Here is a 13,994-nt window from a genome sequence, read left to right on the forward strand (position 1 = left end):
ATATTAATGCTACAAACTTATGCACATACAATAGCTGCTAAGATCAATTCCCTCTGCTACGACAAATTGCTATGGTGGAGAATCCATGGTACAGTTACTTTGTTAACATCAAATATTTTACTTCAATAATTGCCAAAGTAAGGATTCACATGCTACACAAGCTATATGCCATGGCCCATTTTAGAACAGCTTATATGTGTCATGTCCCCTTTTACTGCAAGATTACTGGATGCTCCTTAAGAAATGAAATGGGAAAATAGATTAGGGAAATGAATTTTCAATAATTTCGTGGCCCCTATTGTATGTGCATCCAGAGTATAGGGCCCTTTGGGTATTATGTAATCAAGATTTTCTGTTCCTTCTAAGTGTTGTTGGCTAGTGACATGTCTGGTGTTACTTGAAGAAGTAAAAGAAGATTTGAATTTGTATTTTGGAGGAAAAGCGAATGCTTAATGACCTATTCAAACCCAAGTCAAGATCAGTGACTTCATCCACTTTTTATGATATTATTCCTCAAACAGATCGGACGTCCTGTTTGTTTGTCATTGGAGATTGGAGGAGGAAAATCCCCTGATCACCATAGCTGGTTATGTAATTTTCCCAAATTTTTATAAAGTGGCTTAATGAAATTAATTGATTAAGTTGCCCAAAAATTAATGTTATTTCTAAAGGATATAATAAAATAATAAAATAAGTCACTTTATTAAATAAAGCTCTTCAGTTATGACAAATAATAAAGTCTGGTCTGGAGGTCTTTATAAGGAGTTTCTTGGGGTTGTAGCAAAGCATGCTTATGGATTTGATATGATGATTTATGGTTTTTGAGGACGAAAACCTTCAGGAGTTGACAGAAGGTTTGGACGAAAAACTAGCTGCCAAAAGGGTGGATTCATGATGGAGTTCACAACTGAGCCAAATTTGTGAAGTCTTCATCTGAAGGCAAATTTGTAGTTATAAGATATTGATCAATCGCCACATTAAGGCCGTGAGATTCCTTGGTTTGCACAGCTACGGGAATTGGTTGCGAACCTGGGTGCGATTATTTGTGGAAGCGCATCACCAGACAGGAATGTTGTAATGATTTTCTTTGGCATCGTTGTTCTAAATCATTGATTCAAGCTAAGTTTGCTGACTGCTTCTGTGTTTGGCTGTGGGATTGAGAGAAGCATTTGTATACCATGGGTTTATTGTTTGCTCGGATCTCTCTGTTCGGTGCTGGCACGAGAAGTTTGTTTCTTTCTGATGCAGAATTGCTGTGGCTACGCATACTTCTCAAATGTTGCGTGGAGCTTTGGCTTTGACTGCAGGTTACCTTGGCGCTGGAAGAGAATATATCTGTTTCCTTGTGGGATTCAATCAAATATCAGTAATAATACTTAGTGTTCTAAACTTCTAATAATACTAGCGCTGGGAATAAGTATTATTAATATTCACTCGGCATTTCTCTTCCTATATGGAGCAACCGCAAATAAATCCGAGTAGGTAAACTTTGAGTTGGTTTTTTTCCTGAGCTTTTATGTATTGATTGCCAGTGGGGAGTGATTCAATATAAATTCTGAGGTCTTATTTTGGCTGCTACAAATGGTCAGGTTGCATATTTCTGAATGAGTATAATATTATAAACTGTATGCTTATATTTGACTCTGCATTGGATTTCATTATTGCAATCATTGTTAAAAAAACAACAAACAAGCAACAGCTGTATTGAAATTTTGGGTGTATTAGATAGTAGGTTCTTTACAGGTTAGTGGATGGAAACCCCTATCCAGCATTAAACAATTCAACTTAGGGATTGCATCTAAGCTACATTGTTTTGCTGTTTGGACGGCTCTTGTCAACACCTGTTTGTCATAGGCGGCTTTCTCTTAGTGCCTAGGGATTTGAATTCTGTGGTGGCTTCTGTAGCACCCTCTTGCTGTGAATTTGTTATACTAATGACAATAATATCACTGTTATTGTTCTGGCAACTGAATTAACTAAAGTGTGACCTTCCTCTGTAATAATAGGAATAAACAGCTATTGTGAATTGCTGTTCATTTGTAAGGATTTACAATTCACTTCTGCATATTCTATTAAGCTTATTATGTTTAAAGGATAGACCTGATTTCAGATAAGATCTAATCATTAGTATCCTGTGGAGTAAAATCAAATTGAAATATCGAACGTTCCTAATCAGGGATATTCCAATATGTATACTACAACAATGAACAAACCAACATGCTGCCACTGTTATGATGCTTGCTTGCCAACTTTTCTAGAAGTACTTTTCAACCCCTTTCTTGTAACATCATGCTCAGTCAGTTGCCTTTCACCGTTCTAGCTATGCACATTTGACAAGTGGTGAGGATCAAATGATCCATAAAGCCATGAAAGACCATACTTTAACAAATCAATGGAGGATGCCATGTTGATTAAGCTATTTGCTTCTAAAATTCAACACGCAAGGCCAAATTTTAGATGTGAATGTAAACTAGTATTTTTTTTCGTATATCCAGTTGTACAAACTGAATGTGGGAACGCAGATACTGCATTAGTTAGAATTTGATTTACACTCTGGGTCAAGTGCAATAGAGATGCATCAATTTTGCTCCTTTAGAAATCTTTTGCCTTTCACTGAAGTTAAACATGTTTAGCAGTCTCCATAATGAAAAACAGTACTAGATACGCTTTGTATTTTGAGATGATTGCCTGCCTTCTCAGTTTTTACTTAGAGAGCCTATTTTGCTAGACATATAATTTGATGTCTTATGTCTTATGTTTGAGTTTTCAAGATAAAACAATATTTGTTCATCTCTTACAGGTTATTCTGTAGTGTGAATGGAAGACGTCCGTTAAGGTGATCAATAATTGAAATAGAGTGCAAACATATACTGCAAAGGGCAATTGATGTTGGAACAAAGCTGCTGAAAACCCATTAAATGTTTGTGGAACTAGAGATCCTGGGTATGTGCTATCCATTATTAAGTTGCCTGCTCGAAATAAGATGATAATTGCATTGTAAGAAAGGTTGTGACTTGGGTCTTTTAGTTTAGGTTTTTTTAATCAGAATTCTAGTTTTGTAATATATCAATTCCTTGTGTGCAATCCAATCTGATTCTATATAGTTGCAATGAAATTTTCCCAGTCGAGTTCTCAGCTTGTTCTTGTAACCTTAATTATTGTTCGCTTTTTTTTCATTGCTGCTGCTCATATGTTTTAATGCTTAATCTCGTTTATTCACACATTCAAACTGGATTAAATGCAAAAATCCATGTTTGATCAAACACTAAGATTGGGAAGTTCCAGGTTCTCTTCATTCTCATGCCAGGAATGATATTTTTCAAAGGTACAGTAAATATTTATTCATTTTGCTAGTAAAGATTTATTACACTGAATACTCATCGTCATATCTCTTTGAAGAGGTAAGATTCCTATCTGATTGCTACATGGTCAGATTATTGTTTTTTAGTCGACATTGTTTTTAATTCTAAGCATGATTTGTTCAAAGATTGTTTTCAATGGTTTGGAGATGCCTATTTTAATTTTATTGGTCACCTTGTTTTTGCATATAATCAACCTAGTAAAGAGATACTGATGAGCTGTGTCAAGGGATTTCATTATTTTCTTAATCAGTGTGCCGGCTTGTGTACTAGGCTCTTTATTTAAAATATATATAATATGGGGTTTATTACCCCTTTCTAGTCATCTTATTTGCGTTCGATGGCTTTTATGTTATATTCAGCTGTTCTTTGTTGCATGTCCTGAATCTGGTGACATTAATTTCCCGGACCTTTGTGAAACCACTTAAGGAGTTGCTATAAAAATTAATATGCATCAATTAAGCTGACTGGTTTTATCGAAGAAAATGCTTTTCCGCAGTTCCTTTCACTTTATGAATTTTGAAAGAAAGAATTGTAGCTTAATGTGAAAACATAGGTGTCAACCAGTCAGTTTAATTGATGGCGTAATTGTCACTCCATTATTTTAATATATGACCGTGCACTTCATGGACAGGAGCAGTGAGCATGACTTGATTTGAGTTTCATCTGATTTCAATAATATTAATATTGTAGAAATACGATCAAAATAAATTGCAAACTGTGAAAGGCAAGTAATTTGGAAATGAATTTGTAAACGAGAAGTATGCCAAAACATTTAATAAATTAAATTGAAGGTCTGACATTAAAATTATCCGCTTCGCTGGAAAAGTAAGGCTGTTTTCATTTAATGGAAATAGATTTTCTCCAAATATTCATCTATTAACTATTAAGCCCCCGTGGTTCTCTTATTTATGATATTTTAGCTGGCAGTTGTGGCTAAGCTATTTAGTTGTTCGTCAGTGTGAGACGGGCAATTACGTAGATTGACATTGGGCATACAGCTTATAGCATATTTCTTGCAGGATCCTCCTACTGATGCATTTCAACTGAGAAGCTAAGGAAATGAATAAGATGTAAACATTCTGTTAACAATCATTATCATGAGCAGGTAGCTAATATCAAGGGTTTACAAAATTTGAAGAGATCTTTTTAAAAATTGCCAAGGGTTTTCAAGATTGTATATTAATTAATAATACCTAGAATAATTCAAATTGATAGCGGTATTTATTCAACAATTTTTTTTATGTAATTTGTATTAGTAAAATCCATAAAATATGTGGGGGCATCCCTGATGGAATATATACTATCTGGCATATTCAAGAGAAGTTTATGGCCACATGGTTGAAAATTTTGACTCAAATGTTTTTGGGATTCATATTGGGGCGAACAAGTTCGTCTCTCAAGCATGAAACCATGTCTGGCACCTACAAGTCGTGAAGGTCACAACTTAGTTGAATAAACTTCAAATGAAGTGATGTCCTTTTCGATACCGTGTATGTTTTTTAAAGTAATCAGATGGGGCGGCAGTTAAATTCTCAGGATAAGATATGGACTGTGCAATACCTTTTTGAAGTTATTTCAGTGGTACTGCAGATCCCGAAGAGTAATTTTGGAGGCTGCCATGACACGTCTAGATAAAATATTTTGTGCTATCACATAAGCAACACTTATAAGATAATTTTGTGGTATTGTAGTCGCACTACTTTCACAAACTTGATGATGCGGTTTGATTTAATTATGCCACATGCCTAATAGATTATATATTGAGAGTTGTTAAATGTGGCCTCTTTTGAATATGTCACTTAGGGAAACATTTGTATTAGGGCTTGTGATTCAATTCATGGAAATTTAATTATTTAATTTTGGTAGGCAATGTTTATTCCACTTTCTATCTAAGAAATTCATCTTCGTGTATCCATATAGTAGGTTAAAAATAGGGAAAACAGCTGAGGGTGCTATACTAGAGGTTTGATAATGAAGAGCTTGAAGTTGATGATGGTCCAACTGACCAAGTTTGTGATGTATTTGGGTTTGTAAAAGAGTATAAATATTGGAGCAAACGATTGTCTCTATCAAATTTTCTCGAGTTCTAAAAAGATTTATTCGTGCTTTTGTGTTAATTTTAGAATTTCTTTTGTAAATGCACTCTCAAGATTGTGTGGTTCATGGTTGTTAATTTGAACATCAATCACATCAACATTTTTTGTGGTGCTATAATGGATAATTGAAGCTATGTTGATGATATGTGAAGTTAATGGCTCATAGGTATAACTTTTGAAAGATGTCGACAAGGTCAAATGACTATACTTTCTATATTGAGGATAGTAACTAAGATAATGACAACCATACAAGCTAAATTAAATGCATGTGGAGACAACATAACAAATATTTATAAAATTAAGTGAAGAAAAAGAACCCCATGGTGACTTACTACATGAAATAGCAGTAAAGATTGGACTATATATTGTTCTTATAGAAATGATTGCCAATTTTGGTTAGGGAAGTTAGCCAAGGTTGAGACCCCTAATATTTTTCTAAAAATTGGATCTTGAAAAATAAACCTAAGTAGGGAATGCATATGCCAAGTTGAATAGCCATTCGTCCCTTTGGTGGGTTGTTAGTTATGAAGATTATTATTTTGGAAAAGATAGATGCAGGGAACATGATGGTTTCAAAACTCAAGAAGATTGCCATTTGATGACTAGTTCACCTTGTTTGGAAGTTGAACTCGATGGGAAATTGCTAGATGAGGTCGATCATTTGGAATCAAATAAGAAGGTAACTTGTCTTATCAAACTAGATATGAGGATATGATCTCTATATAGTGTTGGTAAACAAATTTGTTTCTCACAATTTATTTAACTTTTATACTCAGCCCAAGAAATGAAAGACAAATTTCACCATACAGTTGGAAAATCATTGTATTGATTAACTTTTGAATTAAGGTACAACTCCCTTAAATAGATATTCAATCGGCTCCAAATTACATACAATCAATATTATACTTTTCACCAAAAAGTACAAAAAGGTAATTGCATTCACCAGTCAATACCAAATGAACACGAGCATTGATTCATATATAATTCTTTGTGTAAAGCCGACAAACTTCACATGTACGCTAAAACAAAATGAAAATCTTTAAAAATGAATTTCACTGATATTTTCTGCACACAGAAAGCCATTGACAGATTTCTTTTTTGAAATAGATTCTCACAGAAATCAAATTTCAAACACCAAACACACAGATTTGAAGCCAAAGATAAACTATCATTCGGTTTTCATTCATAAATGATGATCAACTTCCAACACATACATAAAGTATTTAGCCAAAATTAAAAGAGTTTTTCAAAAACTTAGCGGACCTTCATAAAGTCATTACAAAACTTATAAATAGGTCCCCAGACCAATAGTTTAACCAAAGGTAAAATTAACTCCAAATGGGTTAATGAGAAACTATCCTAACTGCATAACATAAAATGAAAGAAAGCTAGACACACTAGCATACAACTACCAGCAGTGCTAGTCATGCGGTCGATTCACTTTCAGCTGGATTGCCCAGATTACTATTATGGGCGGATACCATAACCACTTTCGCTACACTCCACTCCCCATGAACCCTTGAGAATTACTAGATTACCACTACATGTGACAGGCTGATATGAATTACCCTTTGCTTCCAGAGTTCCTTCTTCCTTTTCACCAGCTGCACTTTATCCCTGAGTATCCAAATGATCAAGACATACTGTAAGCATCGACTCCACTTTAGCAATCTTGGTAAAATCTTCCACGGCTAAGGACTACTCCACCTTAATCTGTTTAATGCGATTGCTGAAAAGATTGACCATTTCTGCTGTATCTTCCAGGGATCGACCATCCTCTTTAAGCAACTGAACATCTACACAGTGCAGATCCTTTTGCATGGTTGTTCTTAGGGTTGTTAGTTCCCCTCACAGACTGACAGATTCATTATGTCATTGCTCAATGATCTAGTTACACCACTCTATACTTTCTTTGCATATGAACATTATGTCTTCATCTAATCGTAACACTTGTCTTTCGACAAGAAAATTCATCAAGCCATAGCATTGAATATCGCGCATTTGCCTTGAAATCACCACCCATTTAGTCTTTTCGTTCTACCATGAGGTTAAGTCAGCGTCCAATTCCTTGGTAACATCATTGGCATCCTTGAAAATTTGAACTAAATTTGATATGTAATTAGTTCCGCACAATCGATGTGAGCCACTTAGAGAAAATCTCTGCGATCATCTTGTTCCGTTGAACCTCATCCAAGAACTTCTGATTACCAGGGGATTTTGAACTAAAGGGAACATAGCTTTGGGACAATGGTAGCAGACTATTCTGCAGAGCGTGGATGTATTGAGCCATTTGCATTAAACTCTGTTTCAACTTTGCTTTATCCTTTTCATCCTTCCAAGTGCGGGAGATAATCCTTTTGGTTGAAGTCTCTAAATGTTTCACATCAACCGCTCTAGTTCCTACCCCCAAATCAACTTGTTCAATAGTATAATCAGCCTCTGAGGCGGTGGCAACATCTTTATCGGATGTGGGCTTAGCAATATCTGCAGTCCAATGTTTTGTGCTCTCATCAAAACCAATCATGGTTTCCACTTTCAGCCGCTTAGGCTTTGTGGCCCTTCCTAGACATTTACTCACAACATCTTCCATTGACACTAAAATAGGCACAACATTCCTCTTCTTGGTAATTGAATCACTCAACCATTTAGGAGCCACAGTTAGATCTCTGGATTGCATAGGCGGAGGTCCTCCTGAAGTCAACAACATAACATTATCTGTGTTAGACAGAACATCAAGTCCCTGTGAATCTTGGACATCAACATCAGCATCAGTTACAACTTTGTTAGCATCAAAAACAGGGGTTGTCATATTGCCTTGTGCTTCCTTAGTGTCCAAATCCAGAATGAGATGGGCGGCAGGTGGCTGAAAATTCTTCTTGTATCTCGATCTAGTAACTCGGCCACCAATGGAATGTGCAGCTTCGAAGTCAAGCTTTTCCTCTTTAATCTTAGCTTGCTTCTTTCCTGCAACAGAAATAGGAATGTTAGTTAAAATAGTGGTTTTGCTCACAATCTCCCTTTTTCTACCCTTATTTCTTGAGCTGGTTGCCTTTCCCGGATGAAATCTGCAGCTCCTTAGCCAATTCTCTGTTCTGCGAATTATACTAAAGGTGCGTGCCTGTACACTATCTTTCCATCTTTCTACTCCAATCAACCTCTGGAAGGGGTTCATTGTGTACCTGTTTCATGAATTTTGGATCCAATACATCTCCATTATCAATGGTCAAACCAAAGGTATCCATTTGTAACTTCATATCGAGAATCTGCTTCAGAGTTAGCCTGAACCAATTTCTTTTTCTCACTTCAAATTCATCTGAGCAGTCTTTCCAGTAATCTTCCAATTGTGGCACATGTTGATCAGGCATTATCTTTTTCACATAATGAGCAATAAAACCTTCGCTGTCAAAATTATCTCTCTTCACGAAGGTTTTCAAATGAAATCTCTTAAATTCTAACTCAAGATTTAGTGCAACAGAAATAGACCTGAAACTGTAATGGCCTAAGTCAATAGGAAAAATTCCACTTGTGCCAGAATCTTCACCATAATCCTTTACAACATGGGCTAATTGCTTGTAAACTTCAATCAAAACACAGTAGTCTGAAACATATCTAGGTAACCTAAAAGGTTCACCTTTAAAGCCTCCTACCCTTATATAAGTGAAGTGATTAAATTGAGTGAAGAAGCTACCATAGATGTTAATTAGTTCACCAGCTTCAACCGACATTCTTCTGTGCAAATTACCTTGTAACTCAAAAGTTAATCTCCTAGCAAAAATATCATTCCAGCGAAGGTAATTGTCAACATGTACTTTTTGGGTCAAATGGGGGTGATATTCATAGATTTTTATACCTTGAACCCATTTTGTATGGAACAGTCTAGGCCACTCCCTCACACAAGCTAACATATAGAATAGATATGAAGACATAAAAATTTGACATCCCAGGGTAATTGCTCAAACCCAAATGCAAACTTTCTGCAATTACGGTGCCCCAGTCAATGAACCGGTCTTTGTCAAGAGTGACTTGGATGACAGTCCTCCCAATGGAAGGAGTGTGAATTTCCCCTAATTCTGCTCAACATTATTACTAAATCCCTGATTCCAAGAATCAAATGCTCTCGGGTTAATAGCTTTGGCAGCCTTGAGCCACCCTTTTGAAACTTCAAAAGCCAATTTCGTGCAATAATGGTTCTGTAATACTGCTTCTTCTCGGAATAAATCCCATAAGACTTTCCAATAGTCCAATCCTCATAGGATTCCTGATGTGGGATACCCATGGCCGCCATTACTGTCTCTCTATCAATAGACAACAAAACCTCACCATTATTTCTCCTAATGCACCTGTTAACTTTGTCATAGTGATTCATGCACTCTAAAACCAACTCAGGACAAGGGGCAGTTGGGGGAAATGCCACCGCTTCCAATAAACATCTAAATCTAATTGAACTAGAGCCGTATCTGCTAGCTCTGGTAAGGAACTCACAAGGGAAAAAGAACTCGCTAATTTAGGCAAAGTCGACCTCATGTTTAACCCGTAATCTTCCCCAATCAACTCAAATAAAGCATAAAATAGGTAAAACAAAAACAAGCAGCTAAACAATATACCCAGATCTTTTAAAAACTGTAGCAATTAGGAAAGTCATTGAACATACCTTCCTCTGTCATCTGCAAAACCCCTGTCGCAGTCTATTTTCCTTTCGCTCCAAAACTTCTGCTTAAAATTTATGTTTCACAAATGACAATATTCGACAAAACAACCGCTCAATTTAAAATAGCCAAGAAAATATTACCCATGATTTCCATAAGTTATCATCATTACTCTTCACTCATGCGACATCACTCTGAAATGATCGCAAACGAGCATGCATTTAATAACAAGTCACTTCATATCTGAAAACACGGATTCCCATGCCATACTTGCTACAAATGACAACTTTTAAATCATTAAGGAAGAATATTCTCCTTTTCTGCCGCCGTCAGCCGTATCTTAAAATCCGCGCTGCCACCTCGTGAAAAGTCATGTGATTTGCAAGAAATCAAATATTGAACTTTGAACCTTGAAAAACAACGACGACACAAAAACATATACATGACCAATATTGAACTTTAAACCTTGAACCCATTTGGTTCAAGTTCAAGGTTCAACCAATGCAAAACACCGACAAACACTGAAAAAGACTTTAAAAACCGTGTGGGGAAATAAACTTTAACATGAAGCCCGTTGAACTTTGAACCTTGAACCCATAAGGTTCAAGGTTCAAGTTCAGTACATTGAAGCTAAAATAAAAAACTCCGAAGATTGAATTTGCACAAAAAATTCAATAAATACAACCCGCCCAAAGGACCAGTTAGGGACATGACTAAAAAATGCGACATAAAAATAGAAATTTATATGTACCGCCAACCTATAGTAAGGGAATATGATAGAAGAGGTTTTAGAAGATAATTTGGTGGCATATGTTAAAGTGGATAGGGCATTCAAATGCCTACATGTAGGGGAGGTGAGTAGCAAAATACAGTTAAGTGTATGCCATTCATATTGAAGTTGAGAAAATGAAAGAGAAAACTACAATAGAATTTGAACATGGTGAAAATTTGATGTTACACAATTTTGTTGAAGAGGAAAATTTTAAAAAATGAAAAAGGATCATCAAGACTAAATTCTAATATGAGGGCAAGTGACATGAAATATTGTAGGGATTTTGGTTTTTATAGAAATGATGAAGAAATTGTCAAAAGTATTAGTTTTTTGTTGCAAAATGATCATTAGGAAGGGGAGGAGTGAGTCAATGAATCAAGAGAACAAATAAAGTGAAATGAATAGGTGAGATTGATGGAAACATAAGGAATATAGACAACTCTTTTTCAACTTAACATTAAAAACCACCACCTAACTACTTAACCTAACTAATTATAGTGAATTTTCAATTCTTGTAATCCAATAAGAAATGAAATTAATTCAAATAGATCTCCTCAAGTCTTGTAAACCAAGTAGTGGGGGCTAGTAAGCTTATGGTATAAAAAGAATAATGAAAACTTGAAAAGAAATTAAAAAAGAAGAAGATATAAACAATTGCACAAAGATTTGTAAATCCTCTCCCTCTCAAGGGGTATCATTTAAGAAGGAGAAGCCCTAGTGTGCATATTGCAATAACTCAAGGCATGATGAACGTCAATGTTATTAAAAAAAGATTGATGAGTTGAAGCATCTTGTTAAGAAGAGTCAAGTCGATTAGCAATTCATCTTTGTTTTCTTCAATGTTAGAGAAACAATATGGGCAAGTACTTGCTGTGGTTATAGAGTTGAGTTAGAGAGGCCAAATACTTGATTTTGGAGCTTAACATCACATCGCTTCAGTGGAGAGTATGTTCTCTTCATTTGATTCTTGTTCATCATCAAACATTCTAATGGATAACAACATCTACGTAAATGTTTATATAAAGGATCTATTGACATGTATGAATGATCATTTAATGATGTTCTTTGTGTTCCATCTTTATTAACCATTATCCTTTCTATCAATCACATCACACATGGTGTAGTAGGAAAGAGAGTTGAGTTCACTCCAACTTCTACAATTAATCAAGATTTGCATAATTATATTTGGGGAAGTTGATCACCAATATTAGGTGTACACCTAATTATTTTCTCCCATTATTCCTTATGTTGATGTACACACTCAATTATCTAGTGTAGACACCTTAGGGGAGCTGCAATATGGTTATTTGAATCTTGGTGTTCTTTCATCCAATAAGGTTCCAAAAATATGTGCTAACATTCCATCTCCTCCATCTTCTATCACATTTGACAAGACTAATATTGATACATCAATGGTACTTATGGTTTAGTGTAGTAGGATATATATCATCTTCAAAATATAATTACTTGGGATCAGTAATTAACATCCATTGCAATTTTATTTTGTGAGTCCTATCTTGTCAACTTAGAGGACACTATTGATGATATTCATATTCTCTTGAATGCTACGTTTGATGGAGTTACATTGTCTTCTTCAAATATCGTGAGAAAATATATAGACCCTCTTTATCCTTCTCTACATCATCACTTTTCATAGTGTGGATTTTGTGTGGAGACCTTTGAGTAACATTTCAATGAGTCATATTCCTCTTTGGATTATTTTCTACATCCATTTCAAAAAGTTTTGGATTTTCATTTTCTTCAGCATGGCATGGAACACTTGACTTGGTTGTGGTATCTATTGGCATCAACATCGGGAAATGAGTAGAGTTTAAAGATATCACACATTTTGAGATTTGTGACACCTTTGACATAAACATGGAGACACTTGAGTGGAATTGAAAGACATCACATATTTTAATTTTTCTTCTATTATATTCTTTCTAGGAATGAGAAGATATCTTGCATAAATTCTTGATTTTTTTTCTTCTTAAGGGAAGGAATATTTATCAATGAGATTTGATCATCTATCATTTATTATCAGTAATCTACCATTATCGTATGAGATTCTACTTTGTATGAGATTCTAGTTTGGTATGGTTGCAAGATCTCTCTTCTCTCTTATAGGCAAAGTTTTTCCTCACATGGATATTGTTCTTTTTCTTCTTTGAGAGCATTTTTTATTTTCTTGCTCGGAGAGAAGCTTTTTCTTATTGGGTTTTCTCTTTTTCCCTATTTTTGAGAGATTTATTTGTAAATGGGTACCTAACAAGGCCTCATAGCTAGGACCCATCCTTACACCATTTCATCTTTGTATTTCATACATTCTACTTAAGTTGCACTTAAGGTGGGGTGTTGGTGTGAACAAGTGTTTTACTTATTTTATTCATCATCAAGTTCCTACTCACAAGTTAGTTACACTAGTTAACTTAAGGTACACATATGATACTTGTAATTTTATATTTCAAGTAATAAGAATAAAGAAACATATCATAATCTTATGTAATTATATGTCTCACCTTGGTCTCTATACCCCAAAATTTCTCTTTGTATTCTCAATTAATAATTTCATATTATCTTTTGATAGAATAACATTATTCTCTCATATTTGATCTCTTTTGTACTTTCATTGAAGCTCCTAGATTTTGGGTGGTTAGCTACATCTTCAACCAAATCTTATATAGTATAGAGCATAACATACCAATTGTTATAGTGTTCTATATGTCATTCTTAGGCATGATGGAGGATAATGTTGAGAAATAGTAAATTAGAATGTTAAAAATATATTAATTTGTAATAGCATAGTGAATGACATTGTTAAAGGATATAGAATATAATCTTGTTTGAAATGGGTTCTCCCGCTCCTACTCTTGTTTGTTCACTGTATGTCGTAGGGATCCATGGTTCCTTTGCATCTACTATTGGTGCACCATTTGGCCCACTTTTTTTTTTCTATATAGGTTTCATTAGTTGTGGGTGTACTTACTATTATTGCATCATGTTGTGGGTTTACTGCATCGTCTTTCATGAGTGTGCTTCTAATCATTGGTGCAACCATAAGTTCTATTGTTGTACTTATTGGTGCATGAGTTACTATTGATGTTCTTGCACTTGTTGT

The 13,994-nt window shown here is 35.1% G+C and overlaps 1 protein-coding gene across 3 annotated transcripts in view; it reads left to right on the forward strand.

Moving 5' to 3' along the window:
- Window positions 1–3,123, forward strand: part of LOC131079135 (mitogen-activated protein kinase kinase kinase 5) — a 44,974-nt gene extending 41,851 nt beyond the window's left edge. For all 3 annotated transcript variants that reach the window (XR_009113932.2, XM_058017028.2, XM_058017029.2), the window contains one exon: window positions 2,801–3,123. The gene's annotated coding sequence lies outside the window, so the exon portion shown is untranslated. The remainder of the gene's footprint in view (window positions 1–2,800) is intronic.
- The last annotated feature ends 10,871 nt before the right edge of the window (window positions 3,124–13,994 follow it).

The sequence above is a fragment of the Cryptomeria japonica genome, chromosome 10 (assembly GCF_030272615.1).
Source record: "Cryptomeria japonica chromosome 10, Sugi_1.0, whole genome shotgun sequence".
Classification (NCBI taxonomy): domain Eukaryota; kingdom Viridiplantae; phylum Streptophyta; class Pinopsida; order Cupressales; family Cupressaceae; genus Cryptomeria; species Cryptomeria japonica.